Source organism: Zootoca vivipara, chromosome 7 (assembly GCF_963506605.1).
Source record: "Zootoca vivipara chromosome 7, rZooViv1.1, whole genome shotgun sequence".
NCBI classification, from domain to species: domain Eukaryota; kingdom Metazoa; phylum Chordata; class Lepidosauria; order Squamata; family Lacertidae; genus Zootoca; species Zootoca vivipara.
In genome coordinates this window covers 68,768,781-68,788,873 of record NC_083282.1, presented here as the reverse complement: position 1 = coordinate 68,788,873, position 20,093 = coordinate 68,768,781, and the positions used below count along the sequence as shown (strand labels likewise).

The window sequence follows — 20,093 nt, the reverse complement described above, 5'->3', positions numbered from 1 at the left end:
ACTTGAGGTTATTATAATTCAAAGTGAAGAGGACAGAATAACTTATTCTAATTAGTTTTACTTGCATGCATATCCCACAAGAAATATGCAATTTGTGAACAACTGCAGACCAAATTCTTTACCAAGACTCCATTCTATGAACTAATATTTACAGGTGGAACCCTGTGCTGTACCTGGGATTTCAACAGGATTCAACATGGACACACGCACTGAAGATAAAAGTGGTATGAATGTAATAAAATAAAATAATAAAATGAACTCCATTCTATTCCTCCTCCCATCATCTTTCCATTATTTCCCCACAGTAGTCAGAATTACATGTCCAAAGTATGGTCAGTATTCACGGGACAGTTGGGGAAGGGGTTGGCCCACTTATTTCATCTATTTTTTTCCCTACAAACCTCCATTCAAGCCATACTCATAGAGCCATGGAATTAAATGGACTTAAGTTGTGACTAATTGAAATCCATCAATTTCAACAGATCTATTCCACATATGGCTTGGTGGATGCTACTCATAATAAAAATAGGTGTATGAGCTTAAAGTTTATAATATTTTTCTCAGCCTTGTCCAAACACCCAGAATTCCTAATAACTGAATTCATCAGAAATCTATCCTGTTAATATTTTCTCTTGCAAGAGTACTTTTCTCTGATGTTCTCAAGTTTTGCTTCCAACTGTGATGCTGTCATCCCTATTCAAACATCGGGGGGGGGGGGACCTTGCCATACAGCTGAAAATGTATGAATCTGCTACTTTATCATGGGATATAAATTAAGCAGCTGAAGACCAAGAATCTGAAGTGCCCAACCATAAAGGCAACCAACCTGTGCCTCTTTGCATGCTTTGGCCTTGCCTCCTTCAAAACAGCTTCCACTGGGGTCAAGTAATTCTGCCACTTCTCTGTAATCTGCAACTGGATTATCCAGTGACTCCCAATGCAGTGGGAATTACAGTATATGCCCTCAGGGAATGTCCATGCTGCATCTCTGCATTAGTTGTTGTTGCTCTGGCGCTAGCCTCTTTTAATCAATATGTACATCTAGAATATAGTGGTTCACACAGATTGCTAGAGGATAGAGTCCTTTGAGGCAGATGCTATTTACACATCCTAAAAACAAAGTTTTCGAGGATAAAGTTACAATTCTAATGTTATTTTCTTAAACTGCGCCTCAGAAGACAAGAGAAGTCAGACAAGTTTTGAAAACAATGTACTATAGGACAGAATTAACAGGTTAGACAGAAATACTTTTCTGGAAATAGTTTCATAAACCTGTTTCATCTGGCCTTTGAGTTTGCATATACTTTTTCTGATATAGCAACCAACAGACCCTAAACCACAATACCTAAATGCAAAAGGTATTCAAGTTTAAACCTGTGCTCACAATGAGCCTGTAGCCTGGAAGAGTTTATTTATTAACATTTATATTTAAAGAAACATTGACATTGCAATAAAGATCAGTGGAAACATTCAAACAACTGCTCCTGTTCCTTTATATAAATGCTTTTCATATTTGATGTAAGCACAAACAGGTACTGTACAGCAAATCTCTCATAATTACAAACCAATTTCACCATCTGTATGTCCATAATGAGCATAAGGACAACAAGCTTGGGAATTATCTGGTTGCATTGGACAAGTTCCTAGTGACAAAGTCTATCATTATACGTAGCATCGCCTGGCAGTTTCAGAATCAGTGCCAAATACCACTGAACAAAGTAATCTACTATCTATGAAGTGGGGGAGATTTTATGCCTTTTAAAAATAAGTCACCTTCTCTTATCTGTTTCTGAATGTACCATATTTTTTAAAAAACAAAAAGTTTTCAAGCATCCTAACAAATGTATTTGAGGACACCTTGTTACGTATCAACATAGTTTTCCCAAACAGCATTCCTTAGATCTGCCCTATGCAGAATTCCAAAGAATGTTTTGCTCCTATACCAATAGATACTGATCCAACAAAGACCATCACCTTATCTATTCTATGTAGCCTATTTCCACAAAGTGAAAACCACGAAGTAAAGCAATGGTCATTGGTTCCAATGGCTTAAAAACCATTCATTACAGAAGAATTAGATCATCATGGAGGATAAGTCTCCAAAATCAATGGATAATTATGTCTATCAAAAGCTATTAGCCATGACAGCTAACAGAACCTCCAGTTTCAGAGGCAGTATGCCTCAATACCATTGTTATTACCATTGCCATCACGGCCTGTCTGTCAGGCACAGGAACTTTTGAGCAGTGTGCACCGTAATCAAAACACTTTAAACACTTTAAACTGTGGTCTAATGCAATGTGTGAACAAGACATTTGTGTACACCCAATATGCAATACATACAAGATTATTTAGTTCACAATTTCAATGGCCTCTTTTACAAAACAACTTTGTTTTGGCAACAGCATCATTGTGCGTTATTGGCATTCATCCATTATAAATATTTGCCTGTTAGCTGCCAAATGAATCGGAACACAAATAATTTTTGGTGAGACCTACAAAACCATGTCTGTTTTCAGCTTCCAAATTCAGGCTTTATGGTGCTATTTTTACATTAATATCAATTTATCATTCATATGCTTTGTAATAACAAAAAGTGCTAAACTTAATACTGCAGAATGAAATACTAAGCTAGGCTTTATGAGTAGAACTTTCTTTTTAAACGAATTGTCCACAATTTAAATTCATTTTTAAATGTACAGTATATTATTCAATAATAATTCACAAGCTTTTGTCAGACTTCATATGTATTTAAAATATTTTGCAGTGCTGCAATATAAAGTTTGCAATTTACTGAGGAGTAAAAGCCACCTAACTCAGGACAACTTACAGTGCAAGCGCATCTGAAAGTAAGGCCCCAAACATGTCTTGTAAGCATACAAAAGAAAGAAACAAGTCACCCTTAATGGGACCAATTTCTTAGTAAGCATGTACAGGATCAGGATGCAAGTGCAGTTGGTTTAGAGACTTATACCAGTGATACAGTAAGTCCTACTGACTACAGCAATTTCTGTTTTAAGACATATTCCCCTCTTTTAGTACTGTTTCTCAAACATTTGTAACTTTATTTCAAGTGTTTACAAGCAAATGTGTCTCAATATTCTGTTGTAGTCATCTTTTAACATTTCTTGTCCAACTTGTAGCTCAAGGTCCCTAGAGAGTGAGGCAATCTTTCAAGCACAACTACAAAATTACTGAGTAAAGGGTAATAGGAAAAGAACAAAACAGGTTGTAAATAAATCTGTTGTGGTCAATAGGGCCAATTCCCAAGTATGTATGTACAGTCATACCTCTGGATACAAATGCTGCGGGTTGCGTACAACACGTGTTACAAATGCGCCAAACCCGGACGTAACGGAACGTGTTACTTCTGGGTTCAGCAGTTCGCACATGCGCAGAAGCGTCGAATGACTGTCATGTGCATGCGCAGAAGCGCCAAATGGCAACCTGCACGTGCACAGATGCGGGTTGCGTACTGCTCTGGATGCGAAGGGGGCTCCGGAATGGATCCCATTCGCATCCAGAGGTACCACTGTACAGGACTGCAACCTTCCCGTTCAATTAATCACTGGAGAGCCTAACAAGTCACCTGATTTCAAGAGACTTACGGAAGGTGAAACGAATTCTGCACAGAATCTTGCTGAATGGCTGAAAACTTATGAACAGTTACATGAAACACTGGAATCAGTGGGGCTAACATCAGAGTAACCATTAGAAAGGCTTTATTTCCATATAGCAATTCCCCTCCTGCTGCTGTTTCTTACAGTGTAATATGCATCCAAGGAACTCTTCCCACACATTTGCTGCAATGAGACTGTTATTACTGGTAGTATAAAGCTTTCAAAACCTTCCCATTAACATTTGAAATAATTTATAAAATGTTTAGCACCATCTCCACCCATTCCAAATCCCGTAAGATGAAGGCTCTGCCGTTCAGTATTTAATACTCACAAACTGCTCTGAATTTAAAAGCAGCTCAGCCTTTTTAACTGGAACAACAGACACAACAGTTGCTAACAATCCTCAACTTTAGATTAATGACTTTCCTTATCAATTATGTACTGCATTTCATTGTATTTATGTCTTGCCTGTTCTAAACTTAAGAGTAGCACTTTAGCCTCACAATAACCCCATAAGGTAGCCCAAAGCCATCTAGCAAAAGCCAATCCACCCTTTATGCCGCAGGTATAGATGCAACATGTATATTTGCAAAGGCAAACATCATTAAAGCGCCAAGGGGATGCTGTGTTTGTAACCACACAGGGACACAAGCCAAGAGTCTCAGTTGATCAGGGCTGCAGTACACCTTTTGAAATGTACAAGACTTTCACAGCTAAGGGTTCCAAAACATCATTCCATCCACCCACCCACCCAAACCCAATAACCTAAACAGCAGGATCTGCTTGGCTTCCTTAAAAAGTAGCAGGTGGCAGAGAAGAGAGCGGATTCCCTGTATTTAACAACTGGTGCTATCCGGATATGGCCGCTAGATGACAGAGACATACAGAAGCCAACGAGAATAAGAGCAATCCAGGAAACAATATTCCGATAAATGCTAACAAAACTGGAATGGGTGAAAAGGGTCAAGATGTGTGGAGAGCCTCAAAGGATATACATAACTACAGCATGTACTTACACAAACAGAATTGGTGTGTTTCCCTGAGGCTGGGAACCTTCGGGTCACACATAGGGTTGCCCCTTTGCGTCCCACACCAAAGGGCAACCCACCTCGGGGCACCTCCATCCATCCCACCCCACCCACCGGGCCTCGTTGTCATCCTGACAACACAAGGTTGCGAAAGAGGACCGAGAAGAAAATTAAGCCATCTTGAGTACACAATCCCTCCGAACAACTTCAGTGAAGGGGGAAAGAAAACGCCTACCGACGGCATAGCAGCAGGAGAGGAAGGGAGAAGAGTCCTGGCCTTAATTGGGGGGGGGGAGTCTCCCTCCCACACGCGCATCATCCCCAAACCCCTCAGTCTGAAGCTGTGAATGCCTCTCAGTCCACAGGTAAAGCGGGGAAGCACTGAGCTCACAGGCTGGGCTGGAGGTGGGGGAGAGGGAGAGGGAGAGGGAAGAACGCAATCCCCTTCCCGTTCGAAGGATATAGGGCAGGACCCTACCCACCGCATCCCCTCCCTCCCCCTAAGCGAGGCTGCTGCACTTGCTGCCAGCCTTCCCCTTCTCGCCGCCCACCCTTAGCAAGACAGGCCTACCTTGAGCTCCCCGCCTTGCCTACCTAGTCAAGGGAGGGGACCCCCCCCCGCCTCGGGCTCGCCGCAGGCCCAGAAAGAAAAGCCTTCTTCCCCCCCCCCACCCCGCCCCCGCGGGCCCAGCTCCTCAGCCCGAAGAGCACGCAGCACGCTCCTCCTCACCAGCCAGAAAGGCGACGGCTCCTCGCCTAAGATGGCAGCCAGTCCAAGTCCAACCTGAGGCGGCTTCTGTCCAAAGTCGGGTGCGCGAAAGACGCACGCGCACAACAAAGGCGGAAGGAGAAGGAGAAGCGAACGGGTGCGAGGCAGAAGGCGGGAGCCGGGAGCGAGGAGGAGGAGGGCGGAGGCGTACGCAGACGCAGAAAAAAACAGGCGGGACTACAGTTCCCAGCATGCCGTGAGAGAAGCCCGGCGCGCTCCGACTGGCTCCTCAGAGAGAGAAAGGGCTGGTTCAGTTCCACTCGCCAATGCCTGACTTTCTCATTGGCTCTCGCTTTTGTTTCTGTTTACTCGAAAAGAAGGGGTGGGTTGGATCCAGGGGAAAGGGCTTCTACAGGTTTCGTCCTGTTCTTAAGGTGGTGCCTGAAGGCTGTCAACTCTGTAGTTGAGTTCACCCAATTTTTGTTTCGAGCTGTGGGGGAAACCGCTGTGGTTGACATGTGCCCCTGACTCATTTGCAAAAAAAAACAAAACAGCAAGAGTCCTGGGGACTTAACACATTTATTATGGCACGAGTTTTTGTGAACCACGGTCCGTGCATCATGTTCTGATTTATAGAGGACCCTGTCCTCAATGTTATTGTCTTTAACTATTATAGAAACACACAATTAGAAGTATAGGAAACTGTGCAAGCATTAGGCTGACCTTCGTCCAGTTATTTGTTGCTGAGGTGGAAGGTAACACTGTAAGGAATTTATTTTAGAGAATTTCCAGTTGGTTTGTTAAGGTCAGCTCTGAAATCTTCGAGTCAGGAGTGATTTGTGAGACCACCCGGGCGCTCAGAAAAACCTGCCCTTTTCTGATATAATGAAACCCAGCTTGCCTTAGCACAGAAGAAGAAGCCGAGTGGCAGTTTCAGGTGATCTGTGTGAACTACCGGTAATATAAAAATATAGTTTGACTTTTCTCCTTGTTTAGTTACTTGTCCATCTCTAACTATTTGGATGATGATGTCCAAACATAACTATGGTACTGTATCTGTGAAGAAGTAATGCAAATGTATAATGTATATTGCAAATGTATAAAATTTACATTAAATGTAAATGGCCCATAGTCTTTCAGTAGCTATTTCATCTCAATTAGTATGGACGAAAGCATGATTGTGTTGCTCCCCATACAATGGAATGGATATTTAATGGGACCAAAGAGGAAAATAGCCTGTTTTAGGCTTTAAGTTTACATCATTGATAGAAAGAGTGAAAAGTAGAGGAGCCCTGAACATCTTCAAAAGCGCAATCTAGTTATAACACAACAGGAAAAAACAGTGCAAAGGATAAAAACATTGACTGACTGAAGTAACTGGAAATCTTAAGGACATGGGAGAGAGGGTTTGATATATCTGGCTTATGTTGTGCAGCTACACCAGTAAAGTTGGCTCAACAAGATAGCACTACCTTTCCAGGAAGTCTCCACCCTGAGAAGTACTGGTGTGCACAGAAAAACAGTTCTGACACACTGATGAATGTCAGTATTGTAGTGCTAACAAACACCACATCACAAAGTAGCAACAATACTTCTCCTTTGATCAAGCCCTGCACCTGCCATTCTCCAGATCTCTTATATGTACTGCCTCAGTAGTAACTTTAACACTGTCTGTGTGTTGTCTTTTGTATGAAGACAAATTCAATGTAGTGATTAGAACAGATATTTTATTAGTAAGCAGGCACCACATACATGTACAACATCCATCAACTGACCTTAACATTCTCTGACAATCCTAAGTGACAGACTTGCTCTTAATATTCTATTCATCTTAAAGATAACAGCAACATCTATATCCCTATGGTCTGTGTGACAGTTTCTCCTGCAAGTTCCAAACATCTCTGAAGTCTTGGTAACACTGAGCAGGGCCTTTAGTGTGGCTGTCCTGTTCTGTGGAACAGCATTCCTGTCAATATATGACAGGCACTCATTATCTTCACTTTCCGGATATAAATTAAGACATTTTTGTCCCAACAGGCTTTGCCAGCTGGATAAATGGTTCTTTAGCAGAAGTATCTACTTCGTTGGGGTTTTAGTTTTGTTTTAAATGTAGTTGCTGTGTATTTATGTTTTCAACTATTTTTAATAATATTATGTGTAAATCACCTTGAAATGGTGGTTTAGAAGGTGATTAATAAATGAATAGTGATGATGAAAAGCAGTCACATTGCTGGTTTGAGATTTTTCATGATTTAGTAACAGGACTTAAATGCCTTATTACGGTATATGCTGCTTGCTATTGTTGCATACTAAAACCTCTTCTGCATACACCCAAATTTCTAGGGAATTTTATATGCTGCTTCACTGCCTGTACATTGATTTAAAATGAAACATTCTCTAATAAAAAGATTTGTGCAAGCATATCAGAGCAGACTTTGGACTTTTTCTCTGAAGACATGTTATTTTTGCATGACAGAGTTTTGCTTTTGTTACTATGGTGTTCCTGTTGTACCTTCCTGTTTTTCTTTCCTTTTTTTCAGCAGACATCATAAGGAAGAGCAGAGACCTTGAAATTATCCATCAGCAGTTAGCACCTGGATAGCAGATTGAGTAGGCAACACAGGTCAGCTCAGCACAGACTGTTTCACTATAGTAAGATGTATTGAGTTTCTATTTAAATAACAGTAATTCTGAGTTTCCATTTATGCATATAAATTAGCATATGCAAACTTAAGCAAATAATTGTCCTCTTTTTCTTATGATGCTTTCCCTCTTTTTTTTGGCAATGTGTAGTTTACTCAGTGCTTTTCTCCCCAGGGGTACTCAAGGGTACGCAGTACCGGCCCCCCTTTTGTTGTTGTTAAGAAGTATGACACTTACTATAACAACTTCATGGTGAGTACCGGCACCTAGTTTTCTAGGAAAAAAACACTGGTTGTACTTACACCAGACAGTGAGACAAGCACTCCTCATATGCACAAATACTCTCTTTTTTACTTTGCTATTATGATGCTACTTTGCTAACATTTTTAACATAACTTGAGTATAAAAACCACAGTAACACTACATCATAATATATAGACAAATAAAATTAAAACATTAAGTATCGCACCTCTGTCAGATTGGTACTTTTGAGTGGTGCTGTACCAACAAGGCATGAAGACTGCTGCAATTATCTTCTTTACCAATAGTGAGATGGGTGAAGTGTGCAACCTTCCCACATAATATGAAACATAATTATACTTCATCCTTGATCTGAAGGAGTAACCTCTGTAGCTGAGACTAAATTTGCACTTCCACATGTTCCCAAAGTTGCCAGATGTTCTTGTGCAATTTCTTGATGATTAGGCTTGAATAGCAAGATTTCAGTCTGGCAGATTTAATATTACGCTTCCTAAGCGCTTCCTGAAGAACCAGGAACAGAAGCAAATGGCTAAAATACTGGAATGTCAGATTCATATTTTCACTCAGTCAATTATTTATGCAGGTGGTTTTGGGTAAGTTTGTTTTGTAGAACTTATCATAATTCAATAAATGATCTAGAGTTGCTATAAAATTAAAAGAGGTAATGACTGCAAAGCACTTTCTATATTAAAATGTTGAATAACTGTTGATTAATAGTGTGTACAGTTTTTGCTTACGCTCCCTCTTCTTTGTCTTAGTCCAAACATGTTTGACTTATAGCCAAGTTTGAGAACATGCTGCCACCCAAAAGAGTGGGCAGATGCTTATTAACTCTCACATTTTAAATTCCATTTTAGCTACTCCTGCTCACTATCAGATGAGTCAAAAGAGAAAATAATAGGCCTTCCGATACATAGTAAAGCTGTGTATTCAGGACAGAGGTGATTATCATTTCCTGAAGAACAAGTAAGGTGATTGAAAACATGGGTAATTAGATTGATCTGGTTATTATAAATAAGTCAGCAATGATCAGCTCTCCAATGCACAATTTGGAAGATGAACAAAAAAAATCTGAGGTATCTAGGAGGGGAAATGACACCATCTAGAATCTATGTTGCTTTTAAAGGCCTCAACCAATTAGTGGCGTGCGGTGAACTTTTTCGTAGGGGAACAGTTAGGGCCAGACATCACCTTATGAGGACAATGTGGGGTGGGGAACACTACACGCATGATATCATGATGGTCTGACATTGCACATGTGACCATTGCGCCTCCCTCCCTAAGTCGGGCAGAAGCTTCCTGGGCTTTGGGAAGGAAGCACCAGGCTTTAATACTCTAATTTACCAGGAACATTTAAAGGACTAGCCTGGTCCCCCTAGTCTACTGACTGCACACCACTGCTACCAATTCATTTGGCAAAGGGCCTAATCCAAGTCCACATGAGAGAACCTCCTTCCTCTCTCAAGGAAAGGAGAAGAGGGATTTCTCACATTGCCCTTCTGAGCTTTGGAGATCTCAGAAATGAGAAACTGCTCATTTCCAATTCCTAGTTGGGAGAAGAGAGAAGGTGGGTCCCCTATGGCATGGTGCTGAGATTCAGAATCACTCATAGCTGCCAAGTTATCCCTTTTTTACAGGGATTTTCCCTTATGCTGAATAGGCTTCCTCGCGAGAAAAGGGAAAACTTGGCAGCTATGGAATCACTCCATCCTGAAGCAATAGAAGTAACACACACACATGTATTCACATTTCCAAAGTGAGATGGAGACCTGGTTTTTCCTAGGATAAACCCATCCATCTAATTAATTATTTCAAAAGATTCTTATTCTTCCTTTTGATGAAATGATCATCAAGGCAGCTTGCAATAGATTGTAATAATACACACACACACAGCACTCAGAAGCCCATTTTTATTAATTGTCTACATTTATATTCCATCTTTCCTCCAAGGAGCTCAAAACAGCATACATTATTCTTCCCTCTCCATTTTATTCTCACAACTACCTTGTTGGTTGGACAGTGTTTTCAAAGCTATCAACATGAGTCTGACCAAATTGCGGGAGGCAGTTGAGCACAGGAGTGCCTGGCGTGCTCTGGTCCATGGGGTCACAAAGAGTCGGACACGACTAAAAAACAACAACCTTGTGAGATCGGCTCAAAGATGGTGATGGACCCATGGCCATGCACTGAGCTTCATTGGAAACCTGGTCTCCCAGGTCTGACAGTCTTACCACACTGGCTTAGCTTCCTGGCTGATGGCAGAGACCAAAATGTACTTTCCTTTAAGCTTTCCAGCCCTAGGTCAACTGGAAGTTGGCAGAGAGTATCCTTTCTGACAGGTAGGCAAGCAAGGTCCCTGCAATTGTTCCTTCTCTGGTTGATGCATGGGGACAGATTGCTCTCCCCTTTGCCATGATGTACTTATTGGAAAGGTGTGCAGCCTCCCAGTGGTCCTTGGTCCCCTGGTCAATGGCAGATGCTTGAACATGCTTCCCTGTCATCCTCCATGTTCTGTGGCATGTGCAGAGGACTTCCAAAAAGGAAGAATGGTGACCACAAATTATGGGAAGCCAGAAATGTGCAGACCTCTGATTTTATGGATGTCTGTGGACCACATTGTCAATTTCATCATGATCATCCCCCCCAGCCTAGGATGTTTTGGGCTTCCTTAGACCAGAGACGATCTATGCCATGGTCAATGTACCATCCGGTCTTAACAGTATTCTGACTTCTGTCTAGCCAGCATGTCCTCCTGCTTAATACTTTTTTTTTAATTCATCTTTATTCATTTTTCACATAAACAGAAAAAAATACATCGAATACAAAAGAGCAAAAAGAAAAAAAGAAAAAAAGAAAGCACAAAAAAGAAATACAAAACAGAAAAAAAACCACACAAAAAAGAAGAATAAAAAAAGACCTAATAATCTTATATCATCATTATCACATTATCACATTTGGACTCCCCCGGTTCCCCCCTCATTGGTTCCCTATTGAAATTCCTTATAAAGCAGTTTTCATATAATACCAATTATTTTTAATTTAATTAAAATTTCCTCTCTAATTATCACCTTTCAATTTTATCTAAAAAACAAAACTCAATTTTTTTAAATACATATATCAATTAATTACATTTCCCCAACTTAACTTTTTATCAGAAACGAAATTCCATTTTTAATACTTCATTCTTCCCCCCCTTCCCCTGGACCCAGATTACCCAGATGTCTCAGCAAATTCCATAGTTCAGACCAGTGTCGGACTTTCCCATTACACCCAACCTAAAAACCTAGTTATAACTTTTAACCCACTCCTACCCTTTCCGTAAACTTCCAGCCATATTTTTTAAAACCTGCCTGTTGCTTCCCCACTTTTCTTGCTGATCCCCAACACCATCCTGGCATTCCATTTTCCCAGAGACTTCCCTGCACTCCCTCTCTCACTGGGTGTGCATGGACCCCCCCTGGTTCACCGTTGAGGAATTCTTCTTTCAAGTCCTGAGCTTGCCCCACATCTCCCAGTTGTGGGGCATTTTGCCATCCTTCTTTCTCCTCTTCTTTGCAGCTTTGAAGATCTTCTAAATTGTCATTATTTTCTACCATTTTCAATTCTTCCTTAAATTCCTCGGCGCTGGTCTCGTCTCTTTCCTTGTCGTTTTCCACGTTGTCACTTAACTCCTCAAGTTTTTTATTTATTCATCGCCACTGCATATTGTTCTTGTCCAGCACATCTTTAATATTCAAAAGTTCCGAATAAATCCTTTGACAATAAAAGTCCTGCATTGATGTTGTGGCTGCCTTTGTCCTTGCCTCTCAAATCCCGTGGGAAAACAGAAGATAGGAAGACCGGATGTGGCAGGAGTCAAATTCCATAGTGGAAACCATTTTAAGTCCAGTTCTGGCTATTCCATTAATCCAAATATTTAACATAGTCCCATCATGCTGTCAGCAGAAATATTAAATCCATTCACTGATCTTTCCAGGAACCAAGATCCAGTCTCCTGGAGGGTTTTAAGAGTCTGATTTCTGACAAATTGGTTGCTTCCTCTCAATTCCCTTGTTAGGGATCAGGTTACTGCGTCTTAAAAAAGCAATGTGGGAGACCGACTTCCGAACTTTAAAATCTCCCACCGTGTCCAATCTTTTACTTAACGTTCCCAATCAAAATTTTTACTCACATGGAGTTCTTTTCCAAACCGTGCAATTTTTCGGAGGAAATCCACCGCTGGCTGGTTGAAGGCTCAGGGCTTCGCTTGCTGGAGGTGTTGACAGTGCCCAAAATGGCTCCCGCGACTTCCACTCCGCAGACTCTCAGGGACTCTGCCGAGCTCCCTGGGCAGCAGAGGAGTCGCGTTAAGGAGCAGCGCCAGGCAAAAACAGCCCCTGGGACGCTCTACCCAGGGTCTAACGGGGATCCGCGTGCCCCCGCGGATTCCCCCCCCCCCCGCAGTAGCCAGAAGCCGCGGAGCTCGCAGCTTCTGCGCCCTCTTTCCAGCGTGGTGAACCAGAAGTCCTCCTGCTTAATACTTTTTATTTAGTAACCACTTGAAATTCCAATGCAGAGCTTTCTTTCCTCCAGTGTTGTGTTTTTATTGTGAACCTGAGAGCAGGGACTGTCTTACTACTGAAATAAGACACCCATTTTTTTTCATCTCAACCCTGTACCTTCAGCAGTGCTAAGAAGAATAAGTCCCCTTTGAGCATTATTACAGGGTGGGAAAGAGGATTCAAATTTAGAAGTGCAGGAGTGGGGGTGGTAGAATAGGAATAGTTTTTTCCTCTCTCTGTCTCATCTTTTTGAAAGCCCACATCACCACACACTCATGTGAATAGATAACAGAAGGTACAGAGCTGTGTCTCGCACCATTTGCTTAATTATCCATGCTTCTAGAATAAATAGCAACTATGTTTATACACATCGTTTCAGCAACTCCAGTTCTTGCGAGACTTTGGCCATAAGGCTATTATTCAATATGGGTTGTGGGTTTTTTGCCAATTATTTTTATCAATTTCCCAAAGTTTAACCCAATTATACAAATTATACACAGAATAAAAAAGCAGAATGTTGCTAGTTCAGTGGCTGCTGCTGCTGATTTATAAATGGTACATTAGTCTAACTGAACCGGCAATATTTTGCCTTTTTATTCTGTGATAGGCCAGTTTACTGATCCCACATATTTACAAACTACAAACTCTAAAAGTGAAATCTGCTTAACATATTAAGAATTACTCACTATCAAAACTGTACTTGTAACAGAAACTTTCTTTTGATTATAAGTTTGGGGGGGGACCATTACCACAGTGCATTAGATGTGGTTCTAGCACATTATTTTTCTCCTGAAATTAATCAAAATAAAGTTATTATCCAACTGAAAGGCAACTTTTCTTTCCCAAGGTTATAGAACATATCATATCTGCCCTCTGCTGGGGAGTTCCATTTATATGCCAACACATAACACACTCATACTCAGGAGCAAACAATATACGCTGAAAACACCTTTATGAACATGGGCAGATCCATGCTATACATTTAAAGTAGGCTCAGTGCATACTTAAAGCACATGACTTCCTGCAAGGAAACTGTAGTTTGTTATGGGTGCTGGGAAAGGTAGCTCTGAAGGCTGCAACATGCAGGGTGGGAAGTTTTAATTCTTTCCCTCACCTACTGTAATCCTAATGCCAATTCCCTCCCTGCCAAACCTCCATGGGAACTTTCCCTCTAAAGCTAATAACAGCAAATGTGGGAGGGGGGATTTCATTGGGATCACAGGAGAGAAGAAAATGGAAAATGCACCCTCCCCATTAGCTGTGGCCCTGGTGTCAATCAGGCCCTATCCACCTGCTACGGTATTAATGTATAGATTATCTATGAGCAGAATAACACAAGGCTTGCACTTGTCCCTCTGCTTAGGAAATTATGTTTGTAAGAAGCAACCATTAAATTGAGCAGATAAGTGTGGATATTGTTGTAAACTGGCATGGAAGGGAATACTCTAGATCAGGGGTCCCCAGACTTACCGCGCGGCGGGCCGGAGGGCAGGGGAGTGCGCGCCCATGCGCACACGCACACGGTCGGGAAAAAATCGCCGAAAATCGCTTGTGCGCATGCGTATGGGCCTCCCCCGACCCGGAAGTGCATCGGAAATGACCTCTTCTGGGTCGGGAGAGGCCCATACGCATGCGCACAAAGGATTTTCGGCAATTTTTTGCCGATTTTTAAGATCGGCGCGCGGCGGCAGCGGGCGGCGGGGGGCGTCGCGGGCCGGATTGGGAGGCCGATTGGGCCACATCCGGCCCGGGGGCCGTAGTTTGGGGACCCTGCTCTAGATGCCATCTGAGGGATCTCTTATGGCCCCGTGATTCTTGGTTGCAAGACTGAGCTTTGTTCAGAAGAGGCACATGCACAACAAACAGAGATTAGTTTACAGTCACAGTCCAGTGATCAATGAGTCATGGTTTCCCCCAAAGAATCCTGGAAATGCAGTTTGTTAAGGGTGTTGAGAGTTGTTAGGAGGATCCCGTTCCCGAAAGAGAGCTATAGTTCCCAAAGTGGTTTAGCAATCAATCCATTTTCCAAGGTCCTCTTAGAATTGAAGCAGGGGGCACAGATAATGTATCCAAACAATTCCCAGCTTCCATAACAAACTATGCTTCCCAAGATTATTGACTGTTAAAATGGTTTAATACTGCTTTCAGTGTATAGTGCAGACAGAGGCCCTATATGTCAGAAATAAAGTTTCTGTCCTAGCCACACCTTCTCAGTGGCATGCTATTTTTATGGAGATGGAATGATTGGGGTGTTTTTACAGAATCTTCAAGGGAACCACCCTCCCTTGCCATCCGAAGTGGTATAGTCCAGAAAAAGGTTTGCACCAAAGTGAGAAATCGGCCTAAAAATAGAAACTAAGGGAACCACAGTAATCACCCAACTAGAAGACAGATTAAAAAGCCTTTCTAATAATTTGATTGGGGTGGGGGGAAGCTCAGTTATCCTCACGTTTCTAATCCTCTCGTGGTTATCTCCAGAAAAGCACGGCTCACGTAAAAAGATAAAATGTGATAGCAAAACAAAACTAAATAAATATAAATCCAGCCAATATAAACACATGGTGCATTACTTAACTGCCTTGGCTTGATATGCCTACATGGGATTGGTTGTTCCAGGGGGCAGTAAATGGACTCATGATCTGAGCTGGCAACCTGCACATTACCAGCAAGTAGGAGACATAGACGATTATGGTAAATGAGCCTCTGATGTCTAAGGTACAATGCGGTATAGCAGACATATAGAGCCTACCATTGTAGTAAATATCTATACAGTATTGCAGGACTCAGCATGATCCCACCCATGGGTGTAGACAGGGGGGGGCAGGAGGGGGCAGCTGCCCCCCCCTAGAAGCAAAAAATTATTGTATTTTACAGACCATAACCAATACTTTGCCCCTCCAAAAACTGAAGTGGAAAGGGCTTTGCTTTAGCAAGAGCAGCTCTCCACTTGCTGGGGGCGGGAACACAGCTGTAACAAAAACACATCAAATAAATAAAGCAAAGTGGCTACCAGTACTTAAGCAGTTAAGACAATGGAGCAGAATATCCCTTCAGGCAAGGTCCACCCTATTCACCCTATTGTTATTCAGTGGGAGTTGTTAATGGGCATTCAGGGATCGCATTAACAGTTCTATTGGCGATTTAATGAGGGTGCAGAGGATTCAATTTGACTAAGGTGGCCCTGCAAGGCTAAAAGGAAGTGAATAAGAAGGGGGGGCTGTAGCTTTGATAGACACAGTGATGTTTATAAAAAGCATTGGTGTTCCAGTCTGCCCCTCCTCCTGCATCTGTATACTGTAAATCAGGGGTGGCCACCTCCCAAGAGACTCTGATCTATTCACAGAGTTAAAAACTGGGAGTGATCTACCCCCTTTTGGGGGGTTCAGGTCAAAGCTGTTGAGTTTTTTTAAGGAAGGGAAGCCCTGTTTTGGGGGGTTTGGGTCAAACTTGTTGAGCTTCTTTTAGGAGAGAGGGAGGCCCATTTTTGTTTAGGGCTTCAGGTCATAGTTCAGCTTTTTTTAGGGAGGAGGAAAAATTTGGGTGAGCTTTTTTTAGGGGTGCCAGTGATCTAGCAGTGATCTACCACAGACATCCAGTGATCTACTGGTAGATCACAATCTACCTGTTGGACGTGCCTGCTGTAAATCAAGCAGAGAGAAAGCTGCTTACAAGGCTCCTGTACAGGTGTACCGGTATCTTCCTCTTGCTGCAGAGTTCTAGCATCACAGCGTCACCCAGAGGCACCCACAAATGTGAGTTATCCCTCTCTCTATTTCTTCCTTCCTTTCCTCCCTCTTCCATCCTCAATAAAATACTGGGGGGGGGCAGATAAGCCCCACATAGAAAGCCCATCAACATGGGGGGGAGGACTCTTTAAAATACAGTATTTACCAGTAATTTCTTTTGGGGGGGAGGCACCTAGGCCTCTAGGAGTTGGCTGCTATGCCTAGGACAATTCAAGAAAGCAGAATGATGCTTATGCTATGGTAATATATCAATGGAATCATAGAATTGTAGTCGGAAGGGACCACAAGGGTCATCTAGTCCAACCCCCTGCAATGCAGGATTTTTTCCCCAAGGTGGGGCTTGAACCCACAACATGGTTGAAATATTATGCTGATATGCAGCAACGCCTCGGAGCTGTCGTGACTGCGGCCGTGCCTTCCCTCGCCCTCACCCGCCCTGCCACCCCCTCTCGCCTGCCCGACCCTCCCGTCCTCTTGCTGCAGAGTTCCAGCATCACAGCGTCACCCAGAGGCACCCACAAATATGAGTTATCCCTCTCTCTATTTCTTCCTTCCTTCCCTCCCTCTTCCATTCTTAATAAAATATGGGGGGGCAGATAAGCCCCACATAGAAAGCCGATCAACATGGGGGGGATGACTCTTTCACATACGGTATTTACCAGTATTTGGGGGGGGGGGAGGCACCTAGGCCTCTAGGCGTTGGCTGCTATGCCTAGGAGTAGGACAATTCAAGAAAGCAGAATGATGCATATGCTATGGCAATATATCAATAGAATCATAGAATTGTAGTCGGAAGGGACCACAAGGGTCATCTAGTCCAACCCCCTGCAATGCAGGAATTTTTTCCTAAGGTGGGGCTTGAACCCACAACATGGTTGAAATATTATGCTGATATGCAGCAACGCCTCGGAGCCGTCGTGACTGCGGCCGTGCCTTGCCTTGCCCTCGCCCACCCTGTCACCCCCTCTTGCCTGCCCGACCCTCCCGTCCTCTCCAGCCAAGCAGGGTAGCCGCCGCCGTTGCCAGCCCCAGAAGCACAAGGTGGCCGCTGCCGCCGCTGCCGCCACCACGATGTCGTCAGGCCAGCTGGCCCTGTAGCCCCGCCCACGTTCCCACTTTGTGGCCCCGCCCCTGAATGATCATGGCTTGCCCCCCCCTAGTTTTGATCCTGGCTACGCCCTTGATCCCACCAGGGATTGTCATTGCATTTGTGGCTTAGTGCGGGACAAAAAGGCTGAGCAAACAAAGCACATTGTTATTGCACATGTGAACATAACTATAAGCGATTCGTATATAAAATGTGGGAGGGCAAAGCTGAGCCTGGTATATTAAGAACAGTTGTGGAGTGACAAATTTGCTCAAAACCATGATCTTATACATAGTTGCGGCGCTCATCTCGCATTACTGGCTGAGGGAGCCGGCGTACAGCTTCCAGGTCATGTGACCAGCATGACAAAGCCGCTTCTGGCGAACCAGAGGAGCACACGGAAACGCCGTTTACCTTCCCGCTCTAGCGGTACCTATTTATCTACTTGCACTTTGACATGCTTTTGAACTGCTAGGTTGGCAGGAACTGGGACCGAGCAACAGGAGCTCACCCCGTCGCAGGGATTCGAACCGCCGACCTTCTGATCGGCAAGCTCTAGGCTCTGTGATTTAACCCCCAGTGCCACCTGCGTCCCAGGAACTGTTCTGGACTTGACAATCACAGCATCTCACTGTTTTCATAATGCTGTAATTGGAGATCTTTATGTTCTCCCTAGACATGAGAAGAGTAAGGTTGTTGTAATCCAGGGCACATTTACTTCCAAATAAATATACACATCACCGGGATGCACAGAAAAGAAACCATAAAACACAGCTTCTGTCAATCACTCTACTACCAAGACAGAGGAAGCTGTGTCTTGTGACATATTCCCACTTCCCTTAAAAATAAAATAGTTCTTTTGGGGACTGAATCTGGGAATCTTAGACCATGATAATTCATGGGAAACATATGGGCATAGGCCATGAAAACTTCAAAAGGTAAAAAAAAGAGCATCTTTCACTGTGTTAGCAAAATTTTATTTTTAACTGGATTCCTTTGATTCTCAAAGGCAAGTCTCTGGGCTGGGTTCACTAAATCAAACAAACAGCACTTCAACGCTATCACTGACGTGACGGTCTCTCTTCTCAAAGCTGCACACCTTGATCATTCAAGGATCACAGCAAAAAATGGGCAGGATGGGCTGCAGTTCAGCAGCAGATCACAGGCTTTGCCAGGACCAGTTCAAGACATTTTGGTTCCTGAGGCAAACCACAAAATGGCACTCCTCCTCCCCACCAGGGAAGAAGTGGTGTGTGAAAACCTAAATCAGGAGCAGAGAGGATGGAATAAAGATCTACAGTGAGGGGGGAAAGTATTTGATCCCCTGCTAAATTTGCCCGTTTGTCCCCTGATGAAGAAATGACCAGTCCATAATTTTAATGGTAGGTTTATTATAGCTGTGAGACACAGAATAACAACAGGAAAAACCCCAGAAACCCAGAAGACAAAAATCAGAGATTGATGTGCATTATAATGAGTGAAATAAGTATTTGATCCCTTTGCAAAAGATGACTTAGTACTTGGTGGCAAAACCCTTGTTGGCAATTACAGAGGTCAGACGTTTCTTGTAGGTGGCCACCAGGTTTGCACACTTCTCAGGAGGTATTTTGTCCCACTCCTCTTTGCAGATCCTCTCCAAGTCAGTAAAATTTCGAGGCTGGTGTGTAACTACTCGAACCTTCAGCTCCCTCCACAGATTTTCGATGGGATTAAGGTCTGGAGACTGGCTAGGACACTCCAGGACCTTAATGTGCTTCTTCCTGAGCCACTCCTTTGTTGCCTTGGCCGTGTGTACCCATCCTCGACCCACTTTCAATGCCCTGGGCTGAGGGAAGGTGCTCACCCAAGATTTGACGATACATGGTCCTGTCCATTGTCCCTTCGATGTAGTGAAGGTGTCCTGTCCCCTTAGCAGAAAAGCACCCCCAAAGCATAATATGAACCCCTCCATGTTTGACAGTGGGGATAGTGTTCTTGGGGTTATAGGCAGCATTCCTCCTCCAAACACGGTGAGTTGAGTTGATGCCAAAGAGCTTGATTTTGGTCTCATCTGCCCACAATACTTTCACCCAGTTCTCCTCTGGGTCATTCAGATGTGCATTGGCAAACTGCCGATGGGCCTGTACATGTGCTGATTTGAGCAAGGGGACCTTGCGGGCTCTGCAAAATCTGTCATTCACGGCATAGTGTTTTACCAACTGTTTTCATGGTGACTATGGTCCCAGCTGCCCTGAGATCATTGACAATTTCCTCCCGTGTAGTTCTGGGCTGCTTCGTCGCCATTCTCCTGATCATTGCAACTCCACGAGATGAGATCTTGCATAAAGCCCCAGACCGAGGGAGGTTGACAGTTATGTTGTGTTTCTTCCATTTGCGAATTATTGCACCATCTGTTGTCACCTTCTCACCAAGCTGCTTGTCAATCGTCTTGTAGCTCAGTCCAGCCTTGTGCAGGTCT

At 43.3% G+C, this 20,093-nt stretch overlaps 1 protein-coding gene across 1 annotated transcript in view; it reads right to left on the bottom strand.

Moving 5' to 3' along the window:
- Window positions 1-5,518, bottom strand: part of ITCH (itchy E3 ubiquitin protein ligase) — a 51,015-nt gene extending 45,497 nt beyond the window's left edge. The window contains exon 1 of the mRNA XM_060277251.1: window positions 5,379-5,518. The gene's annotated coding sequence lies outside the window, so the exon portion shown is untranslated. The remainder of the gene's footprint in view (window positions 1-5,378) is intronic.
- Window positions 5,519-20,093: the final 14,575 nt, after the last annotated feature.